Source organism: Heterodontus francisci, chromosome 9 (genome assembly GCF_036365525.1).
Source record: "Heterodontus francisci isolate sHetFra1 chromosome 9, sHetFra1.hap1, whole genome shotgun sequence".
In the NCBI taxonomy this organism is placed as follows: domain Eukaryota; kingdom Metazoa; phylum Chordata; class Chondrichthyes; order Heterodontiformes; family Heterodontidae; genus Heterodontus; species Heterodontus francisci.
Genome location: NC_090379.1, coordinates 35,544,196 through 35,565,018, shown reverse-complemented (window position 1 = coordinate 35,565,018; position 20,823 = coordinate 35,544,196). Strand labels below are relative to the sequence as shown.

At 43.3% G+C, this 20,823-nt stretch overlaps 1 long non-coding RNA gene across 3 annotated transcripts in view; it reads left to right on the top strand.

The window, feature by feature from the left end:
• The first annotated feature begins 8,736 nt into the window (after nt 1–8,736).
• The window catches only part of LOC137373662 (uncharacterized), a 30,550-nt gene continuing 18,463 nt past the window's right edge, over nt 8,737–20,823 (top strand). For 2 of the 3 annotated variants that reach the window (XR_010975666.1, XR_010975667.1), the window contains exon 1: nt 8,737–9,031. This is a non-coding gene — a long non-coding RNA (uncharacterized lncRNA). The remainder of the gene's footprint in view (nt 9,032–20,823) is intronic. The other variant, XR_010975665.1, reaches the window with a different exon arrangement.

Sequence of the window (20,823 nt, the reverse complement as noted above, 5' to 3'; positions counted from 1 at the left end):
ATTAATTCATTTGCCACATTAAACAATGATAGATTTTTCTGGTCGATCTTTTATCCCATATTTTGCAGAAATGTTCTTCCATTGGCTGCAGATCATTTCAAACACTTTTAGAGTAGCGCTTCTTGTGCTAGCAGCTTTTACACATGCACAATATCATTTTTCTTCTTCATAGTGTCAAATATCAAAAGAGGAGACAGTGAAAATAACTGCTTGAGGACTAAATGTAGATTTCTGGCAATGTCCCTGAAACAGTTCACACCCTTGTCAATTTTGACAAATTAGACATATGTCACATGCCAAGTTATATGAAGTGCTCACAAGAGAGCATTAAGACATGTGGGCACTCTGCAGAAACCTGTGTGTAACTGATGACTGTTTACTGCCTAGTAGCTAACAAGGCAGTTGACTCACTACCCACACAACAATCTTTGGCCTCCTTGTCATGAGAGACAATGGGTAAGCGCCTAGATTTCAGTGGTTTGTGGAGCAGCGCCTGGAGTGGTTATAAAGGCCAATTCTAGAGTGACAGACTTTTCCACAGGCGCTGCAGATAAAATTGGTTGTCGGGACTGTTACACAGTTGGCTCTCTCCTTACACTTCTGTCTCTTTTCCTGCCAACTGCTAAGTCTCTTCGACTTGCCTCTCTTTAGCCCTGCCTTTATAGCTGTTCACCAGCTCTGGCGAACGCTGGCAACTGACTCCCATGACTTGCGATCAATGTCACAGGACTTCATGTCGCGTTTGCAAGCATCTTTAAAGCGGAGACATGGACGGCCGGTGGGTCTGATACCAGTGACGAGCTCGCTGTACAATGTGTCCTTGGAGATCCTGCCATCTTCCATGCGGCTCACATGGCCAAGCCATCTCAAGCGCTGCTGGCTCAGTAGGGTGTATATGCTGGGGATGTTGGCCGCCTTGAGGACTTCCGCATTGGAGATGCGGTCCTGCCACCTGATGCCAAGTAGAGCAAAGTACTGAGGACACAGGCTTGATACACTCGGACTTTTGTGTTCCGTGTCAGTACGCCATTTTCCAAAACCCTCTTGGCCAGTCTGGACATAGCAGCTGACGCCTTTCCCATGCACTTGCTGATTTCTGCATCGAGAGACAGGTTACTGGTGATAGTTGAGCCTAGGTAGGTGAACTCTTGAACCACTTCCAGAGCGTGGTCACCGATATTGATGGAGCATTTCTGACGTCCTGTCCCATGATGTTCGTTTTCTTGAGGCTGATGGTTAGGCCAAATTCATTGCAGGCAGCCGCAATCCTGTCGGAGTCTCTGCAGACACTCTTGTGTGTGGGATGTGAATGCAGCATCGTCAGCAAAGAGGAGTTCCCTGTTGAGGTCCTTCCGTACTTTGGTCTTTGCTCTAAGACGGACAAGGTTGAACGACCTGCCATCTGATCTTGTGTGGAGGAAAATTCCTTCTTCTGAAGACCTAAATGCATCAATAGACTCCATAATATTTGTGCAAAGATTTTCCAACATTCCACAATAATTTCATAACCAGATATTTTTGATTTCACTTTACCCTAACCTCTGGACACATTTTACTCAATTTTTTAAAAATGTATTTCTTCCACTGTCCCTAGTTATATGTGATTTGAAATGTGATATTTTCAATTATCACCATTAAACACACCACCTACTCAGTTGAGAGGTGCACTTCTGGGAATCACAAAATAACTTGCCAGTTCTTCTTCCTTCCAAAGGAAAGTACTATGATGCTGTGTAATATTCCATCTAGATCCTAAGTAGAAATTAGACCAAATCTGCTGAGGTTCGCTGAGACTTCATATTATTCCTAATTCCTTATAGATACTCTCTGTTTGCAGTTTGGGCAGGCTGACATTTTGTATTCTTTCACTTTCAAATTGTTTGCTTCCACGTTCATTTAAAGTGATATTCAATTTTTGTCATTATTATTTCTCATTGCCTTAAAGGGATTAGATTCTGTTCATGTGAACAGGTTATTTGAGCTAGAAAGACAGGGGAGAATTAGAAAGTATTAGTAAGCTTTTGTCAGTATGTGCAGTGAGTGTGGATTTATTGCCGACATCCAAAATGGAATTGGATAAGTTCTCATAAATGGAAGCCATCTCAAGTTATAGTATATAGATGGGCTGATCTAGGTTAATGGTGCAAGCCACCGTAGTCTCCTGAAGATTGCTTGATGGCCTTCAGGGTTTGAGGGGTTAGAGAGGGAATTCCCAGAGTTTTCTCCAAAATTGACTGAACTTTGTATCCATGAGATTACGTGGCTCTGGAAGCGAGTGTGAGGGAGGGGGAGATGGATTTAATGCTGGAAACAGCTGCACCATGCAGGATGGGACAGGCTTGATGGATCAGCTGGTCTTTTCCATACACTTCCTATGTTTGGTATAATTTGAGTCAGCTGGAAAATATTTATCGGTCTTTCAATTTTCAAATCTTTTCAAGATAACTGTGATAATGTCAACTAGTGCCCCTCAGTGCTACACAAGCCCTCTGTTTTTCTCATAAAAATTGCATAATATTCTCTTCCAGCCCTGGCCCCATGTCCTCAGTGGGTCACCAGCAGATATTTTATACTGCTTTTAAGATGAATTCTAAGACGTCATTCTGGCTCTTTCTACTCAGCTTTGCTTGCATGTAATTATATGCCACCTTCCATGGCTTCCCATCCATTCTTTTCTGCTGTCAGTATTCATATGAAATGTGACTAAATGGATAGCTCTCAGAGAAACAATGCAGGTGTGATGGGCCAAATGGCCTCCTCGTGTGCTGTTAAATTCTACGTTTCAGGCATAAATTGTGCCAGACATATTTATTGCCCCATGATGGTGATTACCACATTAGCGCAAAATACAGTTTGACTTATAGTTATATAAGTGCTTCTATTTTTAATTTTTTTTTGAGGACTCATATTTTAGAATTATGGAGATTGGTTCATTTGGGAAAACTGAAAAGATTCCATGGATATGTTTTTTACAAGTGTCACTGAGAGGTCTTGCTTGAAAACAAACCTTTACTGAATGTTGCATGTCTCAAGCTCAATGAACAATAGAAACCTTGGTGACTTGAGGAAAATGTTTACAGAGAAGTGACACATCAAGATTTATGGTGGTCAGGAGGTTTCACTTTTGGGGATATTGTTTTGGTTCAGTTGGGGTATGGACTGTGTTGAAAGCAGTTGGGTTTATAAGCCAGCTGAAAAACACTCCTCTTTCTCTACCTCTTTGAAAAACCCTGTGAATCCAGGGTGTGAGAGCTAAAGCCCCTGATGCCGCATTTCTTCTGAGATGCTCTTGGAAGGCCCGCCAGATTAGTTCTCAACACCCACCTAAAAAGAACTGCTCAAGAAAAGATCCCAGTGACCTATCTATGTGTGCTCAGATGCCAGACTGTATGCCATTTTTGGGACACAACATATCTCATCTTTTTTCTCCAACAATTAACAAGTATTTGGCCAAAGTCGTCTTTTTTTGTCTTTTATTTTTTTGTAGAAGACCTCTGCAGAGAAAATTTCTTTTTTTTTTCTCTTTAATCAGTGTTTGTCTGTTGGGTATTTAAAAAGGGAACTTTCACATTTCAGTCTGTTAATGCTTTGCTTTGTTACTGGATAAGTCTTGTATTATAATAAACTGATAATTTTGCTGTTTATTAAAGAAACCTGGTTGGTGTATTTTGTTCTGGGATAAAGAGTAGAGTATATGATTGACCATTTCGGTAACTGGGTAAATATTTAAATATATGTTGTGACCTGTGGAGAAGTGGAACTAGGGAAAGACCGTGCATTCTTCCCGTCTCGGTCATAACAGTATCAAATGCAGGTCACAGTTAAGCTGCATAAGGATGGGATAATATTGCTGAAAGATTCTGCACCTTCCTTAGCCAGCACTACCACCACCACCACCACCACCACCACCACACACACTTCCAAAAATGGCAGCACTCTCAGAAGATAAAAACACTCTTTTCATTTTGCAAAGTATTTTGTTTACAAGGACACCATCACAGCAATTTCTGCACTAGCTTGTATTATACTCAAAAAGATTACTGTATTGTGTCCTACAATCTGTAAGTGTATTACAGTCAATGGGTTGGCGATGGTTCAGTGTGCTTGGCAGTAAAAACATGAATATGCAAGGAAAATTGTATCCTTGGGTCTGGGTTGCAAACTTGTAGGTTACAGCTGAATTAGTAATTATATATAAGAGCAGAAAATGGGAAGTAATTTGGTTTACTTGAATTCTACACACAGATGCATTTATATCAAGCTGAGTGTATTTAGCAAATCCATAATTTTCTATTTGTTCAAATGTGAGTCATCATTGGTATGATAACAGAATTTCTATTTGTAGAAAATGCTTACATTGTAGCTATGGTAAAATTTATCAACCCTGTCATCATTTACAATGCCTCATCAGGTACAACCGTACATCACAAACGAAACACTTAAATACAGTTTTGAAGTGCATTTAGGCTACGATAAATAGAACGGTTGTGTTTTTTTGAAGTGAACCTATGATTGTATCTGGCTTTGTAAAAAAAAAATCATTCAGTAGCCTTGCACTGACTTTCACAGCAGCAGCCGTAAAATGTGCCAGATACTCTGTAAACAATGAGGAGCTAACTAAAGAACAACATTGGATGAAATCCATGCCAGCTTGTAAACATACAGGCAAACTGCATCATTCGCTACCAATCTTTATGAACGCATTTAATTAAAAATAGTGAAATTCTACCCTGGATGTTTTAAGTCCTCATAATGAAAGTCTTGTCTACCCCAGTAAATATTCTCCAGTTCTCGCTTTTCAGAAATGCATTTGCCATAATTATCAGCACTATCATTTTGATTGTTCCTTGTTCATTTGTATGAAATTTTGATTTCTTCATTTGGCCTAGTGGCATAGTGGAGGTATTTTTGAAAAATCTTGTGAGAATGCAAAGATGAAAGGGGAATCATCATAACCATCATATTTCAAAACACTTGAAACTGGGAGCAAGGATTCTCAATGTATCCGATGAAGTGTTAAAAAGTAAATTAAAATAGAAAGCAGGCATTTACCAAGGTCCAGCTCACTTACAAACTTGTTTTATGAAGATAGAACAGTAGGACTGTTGCTATTTTATTTATTAAGTGTCAAATAGAGCAATAATGACTTGAAACCTAAATGTAATCATTGACCAACTGGAGCAACACCAGTACAGTTAGCAACTGACCAATAAAACTACAGGAATGTATCTGGCCCAATGGAACAGTGAATGCATTACAATACATGCTCACCAAACTGTGCTTCCACTTCAAGAAGCTTCTTCATTGAGCTATTTACTGACTTATTTTCAATAAACACTAATATGCATAAAATGAATAGTTTTTTTTGTAGTTCTATGTATTTTAATGAACCAAATGGTTTCTGCCAGATACTGGCCTGTTCTTCCATCATTTTGGAGCATTAGTTTTAAGTACTGGTGATCCTGAAGGGAATTAGTGCATATAACAGATGAACTCTAGATTACATAGTCCTTCTGCATTTTCTTTCTTTTTTGCATTAGACAATTTTGCTGTTTTAATACTAGGGATGGAGCTACAGAACATACAGGCCTCAACCCGTCTTAGCAATTGAGCAAAGTGGACAAAGAGATGGAAGCCACCATACAAACCAATAATGAAAGTAGGGAAATAAAGAGATCAATAGGCGAGAACAGCAATAAGGAGCTGGACATACCACAAAGGAAAGCAGCAAGATGGAGGGGCTAGGAAGTACAATGCTCTGATGGGGAAAAGCATTGGAAAGAGAAGGCAGATGCTTGGGAAGGCTAAAATGTTGACCTGATAAATCATTGAAGGTTTTCTATGATAATATGATCGTCTATACATTACAGGATGCTGTGATGGCCAATGACAAAGTGAAGGGAAGGTATGGGACTGTTGGTGATTGTGGAATTAGGGTTGTTACTGTTATCTCACTTGGATGAGTTCTTCACAGGTGGCCTGGGCAGCAAGGGGCTAGGTTGCCTCCTCTGTTCCTCTTTCTCCTCCTCCTCCCACTTATGCTTCTGCTTCTCAGCTGCACACCATATAGCTGGCGGCAAGGGATGCCCCCTCATGATGGTGGGGTTGTGCAGTATGCAGAAGACCACCACAAATCTTGCCACCTAGTCTGCTGAGTGTTGCAGAGCTCCTCCAGAGTGGCCAAGGGAGCGGAAGCATTGTTCCCACACACCAATGGTCAGCTCTATCACTTTTTGTATGGCAGCATGATTTTCATTGTGTGCATGCTGCACACGTGTGTGTGGGTTGTTCCTCAGAGCAGGCAGCCATGTCGTCAGCCCTTGTCACTCATTAGCCACCCTTTGGTAGGATTAAGGCATCATGACTGCTGCTAGGATATCGGGTATTGACCTGTATCATTTGCACCTATGGTCATACACCAACCGGATGTTGAGAGCGTGAAATTCCTTTTGGTTCTGGTGCAGGGCAGAGTTGACAAGTGGCATTCGCAAAGCAACGTGTGCAGTCAATGGCGATGGCACCCTGTGCCATGGGGAAGCCTGCAATCCTAGTGAAGCTGTGTGCTCACTCCACCTGCTTCTCTCTGAAAAAAGAGAATGAAATGTAGTTAGCTCTCATTGAATAGAGAGCCTCAGTGACCTCCCTTACACAACAGTGGACAGAAAACTGAGATGTTGCAAATATCTCCAGCTCCAGCCTAGAAGAAGCCAGACACATAAACGTTCATGGCCACAGTCACCTTCACAGTCACTGGTAGTGCCTTCCTTACCCTGCTCTGAGGTTGCAGTTGTCGCCACAGCAGATGGCAGATTTCAGTGAAGACGTCCTTACTGAAATGCAGACATCTCGCACATTGTTTCTCACTGAGGTTTGGGTAGAAGAATTGCTCCCTGAACATTTTGGGCATATATGGCATTCTGCTGAGAGCCCTTCTCACCCTCCTCCTCCCTCTTCCAACAGCTTGTCCAGTTCAGTGCCCTCTGTTCATTCTCTAATTCATGCCATATTCCAAGAGGAATGTCTACTAGTGCACCCATGTCTGGGAGCCAGTGGTTCATACTGAAGCTTTGAAGTCACTGGAAAGTCACTGGGCGGCACAGTGGCACAGTGATTAGCACCGCAGCCTCACAGCTCCAGCGACCCGGGTTCAATTCTGGGTACTGCCTGTGTGGAGTTTGCAAGTTCTCCCTGTGTCTGCTTGGGTTTCCTCCGGGTGCTCCGGTTTCCTCCCACAGCCAAAAGACTTGCAGGTTGATAGGTAAACTGGCCATTATAAATTGCCCCTAGTATAGGTAGGTGGTAGGGGAATATAGGGACAGCTGAGGATGTGGTAGGAATATGGGATTAGTGTAGGATTAGTATAAATGGGTGGTTAATGATCGGCACAGACTCAGTGGGCCGAAGGGCCTGTTTCAGTGTTGTATCTCTAAATCAAATCAAAGTCCTTCAGCACCTGCCTACCACTCCCTGTTGACTTTTGCAGCTTGAAACAACTATAGAAAGTACCAAATACTTGTAGAATCATAGCAACAGCCAGAAGAAATCAACCAGCAGCTACCCTGCAAGTAGTTGATGACCCTTTTCCATAGCGCTGGTAGGGGATCCTTTCTGCTACTGAACATGGTTAAAAGCAGGCATTGGTTGGCACACTGAGCTCTTAAATGGCATCTCTGCCACCAAATGATCATGGCATGCTGTTTGATCATAATTGACCAGCTTTGCATACCTCTGATGGATGTTCACTGCTTGCACACCAACACTTGCAGTGATATGGCATTTGGCACGATCCACCCTGTAAGTGTGTGTGTGTGTGTGTGGGGTGGGGTGGGGGGGCTTGCTGCCGCAGATGTCATTTTCTAAGGGTATTCATAAGTCCCATAAAATGGGCACAAAGAAACCCAATTTCTCAACCGCAGGAATCTAGTTTTAATGCTCTACATTGTTATGACACTACAAACACCTCGCAAGTCAGTCATTGTGTGTTTGGCCACTTCTGTAGAAGGTATCTTTGTTATGCTTGACTCTATTGATAATGACGCAGGCTGAATGTGTGGCAAAGGGAAGACAGACACACAGCCCTAACAAATGGTGATGCACGATGTGGTGAGGGTAAGGTGTAGACTTTTTTTTATTTGCAATAAGTCATTTTTGCTACTGAAATTATATTCTCAATGTCTATCCTTTTTTGAGCTCCAGTTACAAGTAACTTATTAAGCAGCCCACACTGAGATCCGTTGGATAGAAAAGCGAAATACTGCGGATGCTGGAAATCTGAAAAAACAGAAAATACTGGGAATACTCAGCAGGTTTGGCAGCATGTGTGGAGAGAGAAACAGAGTTAACGTTTCAGGTCGATGACAAAGTTCTGGTGAAGAGTTATAGACCTGAAACGTTAACTCTTGTTTCTCTCTCCACAGATGCTGCCAGACCTGCTGAGTATTTCCAGCAAGTTTCTGTTTTTGATCCCTTGGATATTTCTTATTTGCTGCAATTGTTGGTGTTGCAGCAAAAAAACCTGAACAGGTTCAGATTGTATTCTTCACTTAAAATGAAGTGTGAAACCGCAGTAAAACGAACAGGGGGGGGGGGGGTTGGATGCACACCCTTGCTTCCTCTTTCCCTGTCTTCTCCCACCGAAGCTGTGAATGGGTGAAGGAGCAGGAACAGGAGCTGAGCTCAGCTCCCACAGAACGGGGTTGTACCTGAGATACCAAGAGCGTCAACAAGCTCCTAGCAACTTGCCTGGAAACAGACAACCTCTGCTCGCCACTGGGCCAATCGGTGGGGACGCTGCGGTGTGATGTGAGTTTCAGACTTCTCTTCATTAACAGATTGTCGCTCAGAAGCCAAGCAGGAGAGCGGCCGTTTGGACATTTCCCCGGGGCACCTTGCTTCAGGAAGCAACTTGGAGCGGTCAGGAGAAGCTCATTCACACCCTGGAGTGCTGTCCAGTCGAAGGTTCATTTCCACCTGGGGACAAACCCGCTCATTCTCCCAGGATCAAGCCTTCGTTAGTTTTATTACTGACAAGGTAATTCTCAACAGGCACCAGATTTACCTGCTTGAACGGGGCAGGTGATCTCAGAACACTTAAAGGGTTGAAAACTGAGAAAAGTTAGTGTCTTCTAGTTTGCATTACTGAAAGCTTCTACGCCCGAGTCTTTCTCCCCGCTTAATTTTATCAGTTAAGTTTCTCCCTACCTGCAGATGGGATAATTTGTTTAAAACAACCCTGGGGATTTTTTCGAACTCGGGCCATGTAACATGATTAGATGGTGATTGCGAGTTTTGATTTCACTTTACCACCCAGTCAGAGTTTGTTTACAGGTCTGCGTCTCACAGGGAGCCCAAACCATTCGTGTCGGAATAGTTTCCAGCCTTGGACTCAGTTCAAGCTTTGCTCTTTCATGTGACCAACCATCCCACCGATCTTTCAGTTCTCGGACAGTAAGTGATGTTTAATGCAAATGCATGACTGTGACAGAAGTGTTTTTTCTAATCCCTTAGTCTGCAAACCGGCGGAAACCTAACTTTAGAAAAAGGGGAAAGGGTGAAACCTCCCAATTCCAAAGATAATTGCATTATCTGACAATTCACCCTGTATCTGGTTTTTAAAAAAATCGATGTCAGATTTGGAGTGTGCTATGCGTTCTAACGCGCTGTGTAGCTTTGCTCAAAGCACGAATGCAGTTGAATTCACGCACTTCAGTTTTACATATATTTCCCACTTAAACCACTGCAAATTCTATTCCATTTTCTCTATTTTCTAAAACTAAAAGGTTTTATGAGTATTTTTTTAAGACGGATGATTTTGATCCACCTTTTTTCATGCCTATGATTCTGACACGTTTACTTATATTTCCCGTTGGCAACTGGTGTTTTTAATTGGTGTTTTCATGTTTAAAGTCTCATACTAACGACGTTAAAACTTGCTCCCAGCGTTTGATTACACATCAGATCATAATATTCTTATTTAGGGGGAAAAAGGACAGTTCACAACACCTCTGCTTTCCGGTGAGTTAAACCAGTTGCAATCAGTAAAAAGGTAAAAATAAATCAATCCCCTTTTAAAAACGAATGAGCAAATGTAATTGGTGCAGACGTATTCAACGGTCCTGGAGTGAGACTGCAAACTGGAGGCGAGGTAATCGAATCCTCTCAGCCCACAGGCTACCTGGCAGCCTAGAGCTTGAAGACCCAGTAATGGTATCCATTCAGTCAAGCTGTATCTGACAGTCTGTAAACTGAGAGGCTAGTTTTTAAAAAATTAATTTCATGGGATGTGGGCATTGCTGACAATAAATGCCCAGCATTTATTGCCCATCCCTAATTGCCCTTGAGAAGGTGGTGGCGAGTTGCCTTCTTGAACCGTGGCAATCCATGTCAGTTAGGTACACCAACAGTGCTGTTAAGAAGGGAGTTCCAGGATTTTGACACAGCGACAGTGAAGGAACAGTGATATAATTCCAAGTCAGGAGGGTATGTGGCTTGGAGGGGAACTTTCAGGTGGTGGTGTTCCCATGCATCTGCTGCCCTTTTCCTTCTAGGTGGAAGAGGTTGTGAGTTTGGAAAGTGCTGTTGAAGGAGCCTTGTTGCGTTTTTGCAGTGCATCTTTTAGATGGTACACACTGCTGCCACTGTGTGTCAGTGGTGGAAGGAGTGGATGTTTAAGGTAGTGAATGGGGTACTGATTAGACGGGCAGCTTTGTCCTGGATAGTGTAAAGCTTCCTGACTGTTTGTGGAGCTGCACTCATCCAGACAATGGAATGTATTCCATCAGACTCCTGATTTGTGCCTTATAGATGGTGGACAGGCCTTGGAGAGTCAGGAGGTGGTTACTCACTGCAGAATTCCCAGTCTCTGACCTGCTCTTGTTGCCACAGTATTTATAATGGCTACTCTAGTTTAGTTTCTGGGTGTTGGTAGTTGGGGGTTCAGCGATGGTAATGCTGTTGAATGTCAACAGGGAGATGGTTAGATCCTCTCTTGTTTGAGATGGTCATTGCCTGGCACTTGTGTGGCACGAATATTATTTTCCACTTATCAGCCCAAGCCTGAATGTTGTCCAGGTCTTGCTGCATATGGATACGGACTGCTTCAATATCTCAGGAGTTGCGAATGGTACAATCATCAGTGAATATCTCCACTTCTGACCTTATGATGGAGGGAAGGTCATTGATGAAGATGGTTGGGCCTAGGACACTACCCTTAGGAACTTCTGCAGCAATATCCTGGGGCTGAGATGATTGGCTTCCAACAACCAGAGCCATCTTCCTTTGTGCTAGGTATGACTCCAACCAGTGGAAAGTTTTCAATTATAAAATAAAAACAAGAAATGCTGGAACCACTCAGCAGGTCTGGCAGCACCTGTGGAAAGAGAAGCAGAGTTAACGTTTCAGGTCAGTGAAACCTTCATCGGAACTGACAAATATTAGAAAAGTCACAGGTTATAAGCAAGTGAGGTGGGGGTGGGGCAAGAGATAACAAAGGAGGTCTAGATTGGACCAGGCCACATAGCTGACCAAAAGGTCAAGGGGTCAGATCAGAAGGGGTGGGGTCAGAGGGAAGTGAAGCGGAGGGAGGATCTGGAGGGGCATTAGTCCCCATCAGCTGCTGGAGATTGCGTTCCTTAACACCTGAAAGGAAGAAAAAAAGTTTTTTGTTAATGCGTCGGATGAGACGTAAGATGAGATGAAACTGCGGAGTAGAACAGCTTTGAGATAAGGTGAGGCTGTGCTGCTGGAGAGAGAGGTCCAGCGTGTGCATGTGGCGGCGCATTCCCCTGATTCTCATTGACTTCATGCTTAAACTGCTTAAAACCTTTCACATTTCTAATATCTCCTAGTTCTGAAGAAGGGTCACTGACCTGAAACGGTAACTCTGCTTCTCTCTCCACAGATGCTGCCAGACCTGCTGAGTATTTTCAGCATTTCTTGTTTTTATCCCATTGACTTCAATTTGGCTAGGGCTCCTTGATGCCATATTCGGTCAAATGCTGCCTTGATATCAAAGGCAATCACTCCCACCTCACCTCTTGAGTTCAGCTCTTTTGTCCATGTTTGGACCAAGGCTGTAATGAGGTCAGGAGCCAAGTGGCCCTGGCAGAACCCAAACTGAGCATCGGTGAGCAGGTTGTTTTTGTTTAAGTGCTGCTTGATACCTTCCATCACATTGCTGATGATTGAGAGGAGACTGATGGGGCGATAATAGGCTAGATTGGATTTATCCTGCTTTTCAAAGAAGGTTTACTAGACTGATACCTGGAATGGGTGGGTTATCATATGAGGAAAGCTCGGACAGGCTAGGCTTGTATCTGCTGGAATTTAGAAGAGTAAGAGGCAACTTGATTGAAACATATAAGATCCTGAGGGATCTTGACAGGGTTGATGTGGAAAGGATGTTTCCCCTTGTGGGAGAATCTAGAACCAGGGGCCACTGGAGGAAAAATATATTTAGAAAGGGATAGTTTAAAGGAAAGCAAAACATTTTACAATCTAACATTATGATTTGCTTCACCATGGATTTCTTGACATAAAATAAATGGCTTTATAGTACAACAATGGGGACCATTAAAACATCATATTCCAACCAAAAGCGGAAGCATATGAGTTTGTTTTTTGGTTGTATCATAAATAAATTAATATCGAATAATTATAATTTTCACTATTAAAAAGGGGAAGCCATTTCTTCCGAGGAAAGTTTTTTTTAATATACTTTCAGGGGATGTGGGCATCACTGGCAAGGCCAGCATTTGTTGCCTAACCCTTGACAACTGAGTGGCTTGCTAGGCCAGTTCAGAGGGCAATTAAGAGTCAACCACATTAAGGCCGTGAACCAGGTGGGTTTTTACAGCAATCAATGATAGTTTCATGGCATCATTACTGAGACTAGCTTCAAGTTCCAATTTCATTTAATTAATTGATCGAATTTTAATTCCACCAGCTGCCATGGTGGGATTTGAATCCATGTTCCCAGGACATTAGCCTGTGTCTCTAACCAGTTTAGTAACATTATCACTACACCACTGTTAGGTAGATTCACTGATTGCACAATGAATGTATAAATAACAATCAGACTAATCCCTTTTCAATACAAATATATGTGAAAAGAAGTAGAGAGAAAAAGGACAGAGGGCCAACAGTAACATGATCATGTGTTTGTATTGCATCATGTTTTATACCAGATTGACATGTAATTCAGCTTGCTCATTGGAGAAAAAATATTACACGTACAGTTGAGTTTGTACCTGATAGTTAACCTTGCACATCTTTAGTTGTTTTGATACCCAGACAATTCATAGACTTTGACTTTCTCAATTATAAAATCATAACCTATTTATTAAACAGGAGGTTTATAAATATTTTTGCTATAGCAGGACATTATCAACTAAGGTGCAAATTGGAAGTCACTAGATAAAGTTATGAAGTTATAACTTGCAGTGCCAAACATTGACTTATTTTAATGTATCTTTTTGAAAAGTATGATTTTGAAGGATGTCTTCAGAAGTGAAGATAAATTTTATAGCCATATAGTCACTAGACAGTGTAACATACTTCTTGAAAATGCATGTACATTGGCCTGTAAATCTCTTGTGCATCCGGGCCCTCCTGCCACCTTCTACCGGCAGTGGTGACTATGCCTTTAACTGTCTAGGCCCCATGTTCTGGAATTTCCTCCCTAAACTTTTCCACCTCTCAATATCCTATTCCTCCTTTAAGACTGTCCTTGAGACCCATATCAGCTGAATTGGGTTAACCCATCAACCACTACCTTGGCAGAGATAGTTCTTCGAGGGATAGCCTCTGGAAATCGTGTAGCCATATCCATAATGGTGAGAAGATAATGTTAGCCCCCTTTTATTGTCGGCAGGGCCCCCACACAATCTACCAGCACTGTGCTAAACGATTCCCCATAAGCCGGTATGGGAATTAGGGGTGCAGGTTTTATTGCAGGTTGCGGCTTCCCCACAACCTGGCACGTGTGGCAAGTCTTACAGAACTCCACCACATCCTTGTGGAGTTGTGGCCAGTGAAAATGCTGTCTGATGTGGGCTTGGGTTTTCCTGAAACCGACATTTCCAGCCATTGGAATCTCATAGGTTATTCTCAATATTTCCACATGGTACCTTGGCGGCACCACTACCTGGTGAACCACTGTCCACTCTTCATCTGCTGGTCTGTGAGGAGGTCTCCACTTCCTCATTAGCACATCATTCTTTAAATAGTAGTACTCTGGAACTCCCTCTGCTTCAGCTTCAGTTTGGGCAGTCTGTGCTAACGGTTTTAACCTTGGGTCGGCTTGCTGTGCCTCAATCAAGGAAGACCTGTTTAACCCATCCTTTGGGTCCTCTAACTCCCCAAAGAAGGTGTCAGATAACCAGACAGTAGAGTCAGCTGTCTGCAGTGCCAATTCACCTCCTCTAACAGAGCTTGTTCGGCCATGGACGGGGTCACCACACAGTCAGGAAAAATGCCAGGGACCTTTTCCTCTAACTGCTCTGTCTCCCTGACCTCTTTCGGTCTCTATATAACCGCTGGGGAAGCTACCACGCTTGCCCCTGCCAGGAGCAGGTTGACCCTGTCCACAGGTAAACTAGGGAAAATCCTCCCAGTTACCAGTCCTGAAACAACGTCTCACTCTAGTGCACCCCGGTATAAAGGTATGAGCATATACTTTCCTCCGATACCATTTACTAGCACTCTAGAATTCAATGCACTCTCTGGGGGAAAGGTCATGCCTTTTCCCAGCAGAAGGGATTGGGTGCCCCCTGTATCTCTAAGTATGACTATGGGCTTACCCACCTCTCTCTCTCGGGGTATGGGGTCACTTTTCCTCTGGACACAAAATCTTAATAACTCTCAGGGATTTAGTTAAGTCTTCCTGCACTCTAAGCGGTAGGTTTACTAGGTTTTACAGAGGCAGTTAAAGCCATAGCCGGGTCTGCTGTGCTTTTCTTCAGGACCCCTTTTCCTGCACTGGTCTCGTGTACCCTGACTAAACCTATGGGTTTGCCCCGTAACGTCATGCATTCAGCTTGAAGGTAACCTGCCTTGTTACAATGGAAACATATAGAATTTTGGGCATCACTCTTGTTCTCAGCACCTTCCATTTTGGCCTGAAGAGGGCCCCCTGTGTTTCCAGCTCCCCCTTCTCATCCATAGCTGTTCATCCTGCTATCACCCTCTCACCTTCTATCCTTTTCAGGTTTTTAGAGGTGACTAGGGAAGGGTTTCCCTTGGGGAAAGGGCTTGTGAATAAGTGTGTAATCATCAGCCAGGATTGCTGCCTGACTGGGTCTTGGAACCTTTTGTTCCTCCACATGGTTTCTTATGGAAAGGGGAAGTGAGTTTTTGAACTCCTCGAGGAGGATCACCGCTCTGAGGTTTTCATAGGTGGACTCTATCTTAGAGGCCTGTATCAACTGGTCAAAAACAAGCTGCTTAGCTCTTTCAAACTTGAGGTAAATTTGTTCAGGCTGCTTTCAGCGGGTTCAAAACTTTTGGCGGTTCACTGCTGTTATTAGCTCATATGTATTCAGGATAGCATTTTCAGTCATCTCATAATCTGATGAACTTTCATCAGGCAACAGTGAATAAATCTCATGGGCATTTACTGTTAATTTGCTTTGCAATAACAGTATCCAGTTGTCTACTGGCCACTTCAACTGTTTTGCAAACTTTTCAAAAGAGATGAAAAATGCTTCCACATCCTCCTCATTGAATTTTGCTATCAACTAGGAGAACTTTAAAAGCTCAGCACCTGGTCCTGAGCTAGGGGTAGTTCCCTCACTAATGGTGCCTTCACTAGGTATATTGGGTCTTCACCTATTCAGTTCGAGCTGCCTTAACTCCTTTTGGAAAGCTCTTTTTCCCTTTCATGGAATTCTCTCTCTTCTTCTTCTCACTGGATAGCTCTCTCTTTTTCTGTTTCCCGAAAACTCTCTCTGCTCTTTCTCCTTCTAAAATTCTAATTCTAGCTGTACCTTAGCTAATGTTATGTTGTCTGCTTCAGATTCTATGCCTATCTCTGGTTCTTCAGTGTCAATTTAAAAATGATTGGCCACAGGTTTTAGGATTTCAGGCTTCCTAACTTTCGGACGATAGTAATCTCTAACTGCCCAGCTACATTCCTCAACTGTTCGACATATAGGGCTTTTAACCTGGCCCAAGTTACTTCACTCTGTTCTAGAAAGGTACTGGCCTCGAATGTGGACAATTTATTACTCTAGTACTGAAAACCACAAGAAAACCTGTATTGAAGTTTTTAAATTATTGCTAGGGATCAATTTGATTTCCTGCTTCCCATTTGTCTTTGGGTTTGATCCTGGATGAGTCACCAAATTTCTGTTAAGGTCAAGTGAGGGGTGGGGGGGGGAGGTGGAGGGGGGGGGGGTGGTGTTGAAGGGCTTCCCTCTTTTCTCTCTCCTTGTTTGGCCACAGCAGGTTTAATTCTTTCTTAATGTGGATGTACTGGCCAATTCAGTAGGTGTTTGATTACTTACTTGCTATGATCATAACAAAAACCAACCAGACAGGTTTTCTTGAGTTTAACAAAGAAAGAGGTTAGCTTTATTGTACCTAAACCGAACTAATGAAAATAATATACTATGTGCCAACTTTCACACACACACACACACACACACACTAGAGGTTTGCACACACACAGGTAGATTGATTGAGTTGGAGTCCATAGAAAAAAGGGGTATACTGTCTGTGGAGGCTGGTGATTCAGCTGGCTTCCAGCCGAAGCACCAGCAGCCACAGACTGTATATCCCTTTTCAGCTGGCTTCCAGCTGAATTCGGTGGTCTTGAGGCTTTTAGTTTGAAGAGGTAGATGACTGGTTCGGTTGGTCTCTTGGAGATAGCGATGTGGATGATTTCCTCCAATGGGGTTCCTGATTGTAGCCAGAGTATGCAAAGGTGGTCAGCCAACAGGCGGAGTCTGAAGATTGTAAGCTGAAATGGAGAGAGAGAGAGAGGGGCCCCCACTTAGGGTCTGCACGTGTCAGAGTCCAGAAGCTTCTCCCTTCCGCTATAGAGAAACACAAGCTTAAAACAACAGATGGGGACGGACTTGTTCTATGACAGTCACTCAGCCATTCAAGCATAGTAGTTAGCAGTATTTCTTCTTGCTAAAAGGAAAAGAACAAACAGTTCCTTTAAACTTCCTGGGTCTTGGTTCTTGCTGGGGAATGAGCAGACATTTTGTTTCCCACCTCACATGCCTTTCAATGTAGGATGCAGTGTTGCAAATTAGGTGGCCATCTTAAGCTGCTAACAAAGTCATCTTTTTTATCTGTTCTTTTTTACATTTCTTCAAAAAAAAATTCAGATCTCCAGTCAGTGAATTAAAGAAAATTATCGTTCAACAAAGCAAGTTGGCATGACAATATGAGCAAAAAGGGTTAATCTATAACTCTTTAATGGAGGCTGTCTAACTTGTACCATTTTTACCATTGTAAAGTATCATGAGAGCAATATGGCTGCTGAATCTGTCTTACCCATTTCTGAGAGCAGTCTTACTGACAAGATCTCATTTGAAATAATTCTACAGGGAGTTGTTTGTAGATTTGTATACTCTTATGATGTGCTCCAAGCTGGTGGAAGTTTATTAACTAATATCTGACTGATTCTTTCAATCCCAGATTTATTTATCTCTATAACCTACACTCTACCAAAACATAATAAACAGCTGCTTGAAAAATCATTTCATGTTCTCACCCTTCCTTATCCCAGCTCTAAAATTCTCTGAGAATCCTGTGTTCCTCCAGCTCTGGCCACCTGTGCACTCCCCACTCCTTTTGTCTCGCCATTGATGGCCTTATCTTCAGCTGTTTAGATGCTAAGTTCTGGAATTCCTATCCTCTCTGCCTCTCCACCACAGTTTCTTCCTTTAAGATTCTCCTTAAAACCCACCTCTTTGACTAAGCTTTCAATTACCCCTCCTAATAGATCCTTCTTTGGCTTGATGTTGATTTTTGTCTGATTCCACTTCTGTGAAGCACCTTGGCATCTTTGATCTACATGAAGGATACTATTTAATTGCAGCTACTCATACAGTACTCAAACAAAACTACTGCAGATGCTGTCAATCAGAAATAAAAACAGAAAATGCTGGAAATACTCAGCAGGTCTGGCAGCGTCTGTGGAGAGAGAAACAGAGTTAATGTTTCAGGTTGATGACATCGTCAGAACTGGAAAAAGTTAACGATGTAAAGGTTTTCAAGCAAATACGGAGGCAGGGCAGGTGGGGGGGGGGGGGGGTGCTGTTGGTGGGTGAAGAATAAAAGGGAAGATCTGTGATGGTGTGGAAGGCAGGAGGGATTTAATGACAAAAAGGCATGATGGGGCAAGGCAAAAGAAAGTGGTAATGGGACAAGAAAAGAAACAAAAGATGGGTCTAGAGGAGCTGAAAAATGACAAAAGCGGAATCAATCCGAGCGACTGATGTCCAAAAATAATGGTAGGAGTGGTTTTAATATGAAATTGCTGAATTCAATGTTGAGTCTGAAAAGCTGTAAAATGCCTGATCAAAGGATGTGCTGGTTCTTGAGCTTCTGTGTGCTTCATTAGAACAGTGTAGAAGGCTGAGGATAGAGAGGTCAGAGTGGGAGTGGAGTGGAGAATTAAAACAACAAGCAACCAGATGCTCAGGGTCACACTTGCAGACTGAATGGATGTATTTAGTAAAGGGATCTCCCAATCTGCATTTGCTCTCCCCATTGTAGAGGAGACTGCATTGTGAGCAGTGAATACAGTATACTAAATTGAAAGAAGTACGAGTAAATTGCTGTTTCACCTGGAAGGAGTGTTTAGAACCTTGGACATTGGGATGGGTAGATGTTGCAACTCCTGTGCTTGCATGGGAAGGTGCTGTCGGATGTGGAGGGAGTGTTGGGGGTTATTGAATAGTGAACGAGGGTCCGTAGAGGGAACGGTCGCTTCAGAATGCTGAAGTTGTGGGGGGGGGGGGGGGGGGGGGGTGCGTGGTGGGGAGATACTTTTGGTGGTGACATCATGCTGGAGGTGGCAGAAATGGCAGAGGATGATCCATTGAATGTAGAGGATGCTGGGGTGAAAGGTGAGGACAAGGGGAACCCTATTGTTGTTCTAGGATGGAGGGGGAGGGGTGAGAGCAGAAGTGCAGGAATTGGGATACACACCATCGATGGCCCCGTCAACAATGCTGGAGGGGATTCCTCAGCTGCAGTGAAAGGAGGACATATCAGAAGCACTATACGGAAGGTGGCATCGTCAGAACAGATGCAATGAAGGCTGAAAAACTGGGAGAATGGGAAAAGAGTCCTTGCAGGAAGCATGGTGGGAGGAAGTTTAATCACAGAAGCTGTGGGAGTCAGTGGGCTTATAGTGAATATCGGTTGTTAGCCTGTCCCCAGAAATGGAGGTAGAGAAGTTGAGGAAGGGAAGGGAAGAGTCAGATTGGGACGATGTCAAGGTGAGAGAACGGTGGAAATTGGAACTTAAATTGATGATATTTTCCAGTTCGGAGCAAAAGTAGGAAGCAGCATTGATAGAAACATCATTGTACAGGAAAAAAAGAAGTGAGGGAGGGAACCTGAGTAGGACCAGAACAAAGAATATTCCATGTATCCCACAAAAAGGCAGGCATAGCTAGGACCCATACGGGCTCCCATAGCAACACCTTTTATTTAGAGGAGATGAGTGGAGTCAAAGGAGAAGTTGTTCAATGTAAGAACAAGTTCAGCCTGGTGGACGAGGGTGGTGATAGATGGGGACTGGTTGGGCCTTCATTCAAGGAAGAAGCAAAGGGTCCTCAGGCTGTCCTGGTGAGGGATGGTGGTGCAGAGGGACTGAACGTCCATGGTGTAGAACCTACACAAGAACACAGTGAAACTTCTCAAAGTATTATATGAATACAATTGGCAGCTGATTTTGATATACACAGAAAGATACAAGATAGCTGTTTTAGTTATAGCTGTCTATGAACAATTGTGTAAGTATCTTCTTTCTTTCTTTCTTCTTTTGGGCCTCCTTATCTCGAGAGACAATGGATACGCGCCTGGAGGTGGTCAGTGGTTTGTGAAGCAGCGCCTGGAGTGGCTATAAAGGCCAATTCTGGAGTGACAGGCTCTTCCACAGGTGCTGCAGAGAAATTTGTTTGTTGGGGCTGTTGCACAGTTGGCTCTCCCCTTGCGCCTCTGTCTTTTTTCCTGCCAACTACTAAGTCTCTTCGACTCGCCACAATTTAGCCCTGTCTTTATGGCTGCCCGCCAGCTCTGGCGAATGCTGGCAACTGACTCCCACGACTTGTGATCAATGTCACACGATTTCATGTCGCGTTTGCAGACGTCTTTATAACGGAGACATGGACGGCCGGTGGGTCTGATACCAGTGGCGAGCTCGCTGTACAATGTGTCTTTGGGGATCCTGCCATCTTCCATGCGGCTCACATGGCCAAGCCATCTCAAGCGCCGCTGACTCAGTAGTGTGTATAAGCTGGGGGTGTTGGCCGCTTCAAGGACTTCTGTGTTGGAGATATAGTCCTGCCACCTGATGCCAAGTATTCTCCGAAGGCAGCGAAGATGGAATGAATTGAGACGTCGCTCTTGGCTGGCATACGTTGTCCAGGCCTCCACAAACTAATAAAATGCATGATGATCTCAAGAAACACTTTAATCATTGGTTATTGAGGATACAACTTCATGATATCCTTCTTTGGTTATTGACATGACCATCAGGATTAGACCAATGATTACTAATAGGCTGTAATCCACTGGTGGTTTGTACACATTCAAAGAGAGATTCTAAGAGTGAAAATGGAGGCAGGATTCGTGTTTTTG